A 1913-nucleotide genomic window follows, 5' to 3' on the forward strand; every position below is an offset into this window, starting at 1 on the left:
CCACACAATGTTATGGGAAATTAACATTACTTGCCATTCAATGTTATGGGAAAATGAGTTCAGACAGTGAAAAACAATTTCACTAGCTACACAGTGTAATGAGAACCAAAAGATAGGAGGAAGCCTCCCCCCTTCACATAAACCTTCATTCTTGCAGCTTTTCACATAGTATAACTCCATGAAACACTACTATACTGTCTCACACACACTACTATAGTCATGCACACTTACTGTAGGTAGCAATGGTGCAGGAAGGGAGGACCCAGATGCAGACTTCTCAAATCAACAAAAGTTTATTCCAATAGGCAAAACGCACAAAGGGGAAAAACAGGAGATGCGGCTGAGCCGGATAATCAAAGCTTAACTGTGGCAAAAATAATGAAAAAAACAAGACAAGACTATGACGTAAAAACAAGACTATGATTAATAAATAAAGAAGACTATGACAAACTGTGGCTATGGTGGCAAAACCTTACTTTAGGAAACGTGACGGTAACATGAAAGATAGAGTGAAAATTTTGCAATGACTCTGACTGAACCTGGAAACTAAACCTGAACATGGAACCAGGTGTGAAAACGTCCTTCTTTAACATGACAAATACACATCCGCCTGCCGTGCACAGCGCTGATGCTGTTCAGACTCCACGCAGCCAGCTTCAGGTCACATGGTTTCATTAAAGGTTCACTCGGCTCGTGCGTCGATTAAGAACGCAGCTAGCTGCGAGAACTAATGTGAATTGCAGGACACATTGATCATCGACACTTCGAACGCACCTTGTGGCCCCGGGAGGAACCTGCCTGTCTGAGGGTTGCTTTGCCATCAATCGGAGACGCCTGCGTCTCTCTCTTACACGCTATTATGGATGAGAGAATGATATGCAATTTGTGAGAGTATGGTAGTATGTGCGAGAGAATTTGATTGAAACGGTAGTCAACTTGAAGTTTCTGATTGGCTCATCGCGGGTTTAGTTACCGGATGTGTCTCTCCAGCAGGATCTCAAGGACAATGTCCCGCCTCCTCTAAAATGACCAATTTGCATGGATGTTGTATGGATTAGAGTTCTACTGTCGCTTTGACAGACAAAGAGACAGCCCTGTAACCATCCCCCACAATACCTCTCAACAGCTCCAGCTTCATATCACTTCCACCTCCCCCACCTCAGCAGGGGCCTGGGCACCTCTACCAATACCCACCTTAAAGCCCCACCCCTCCTCCCCTCCACCCACCTCAGTGATGACTTTTACCATACATGAAAGAGACGTCAACAAACTCTTCAGGAGACAGAACCCCCGGAAAGCTGCTGGACCAGATTCTGTTTCTTCATCCACCTTGAAGCACTGCGCTGATCAGCTGTCTCCAGTGTTCACAGACATTTTTAACACCTCACTGGAGACCTGTGCCAACCTGCTTCAAGACCTCCACTATCATTCCTGTTCCCAGGAAGCCATGGTCCACAGGACTTAATGACTTCAGACCTGTCGCTCTGACCTCTGTGGTTATGAAGTCCTTTGAGCGCCTTGTGCTTTCACACCTGAAAGCGATCACTGATCCCCTCCTGGATCCCCTACAGTTTGCCTTCAGAGCCAACAGGTCTATAGACGATGCAATCAACCTGGCCCTTCACTACATCCTCCAGCACCTGGATTCCGCAGGTACCTATGCCAGGATCCTTTTTGTGGATTTCAGCTCTGCCTTCTACACAATCACCCCGGCTCTGCTTCAGGAGAAGCTCTCACAGCTGAGTGTTCCTGATTCCACCTGCAGGTGGAATGTTGCTTCCTGTCTGACAGGAAGCAACATGTAAATCTGGGTAAACAAGTCTCCGACTCACAGCTCATCTGCACTCATTCCCCCCCAGGGCTTTGTTCTTTCTCCTCTGCTCTTCTCCCTGTACACCAACAGCTGCACCTCC

General features: G+C 47.0%; 1 pseudogene; it reads left to right on the forward strand.

Moving 5' to 3' along the window:
- The first annotated feature begins 666 nt into the window (after positions 1-666).
- Positions 667-812, forward strand: LOC140267622 (5.8S ribosomal RNA; annotated as a pseudogene).
- The last annotated feature ends 1101 nt before the right edge of the window (positions 813-1913 follow it).

The sequence above is a fragment of the Leuresthes tenuis genome, unplaced genomic scaffold, assembly GCF_036924035.1.
Source record: "Leuresthes tenuis unplaced genomic scaffold, fLeuTen1.0.hap1 SCAF_13, whole genome shotgun sequence".
Classification (NCBI taxonomy): Eukaryota; Metazoa; Chordata; class Actinopteri; order Atheriniformes; family Atherinopsidae; genus Leuresthes; species Leuresthes tenuis.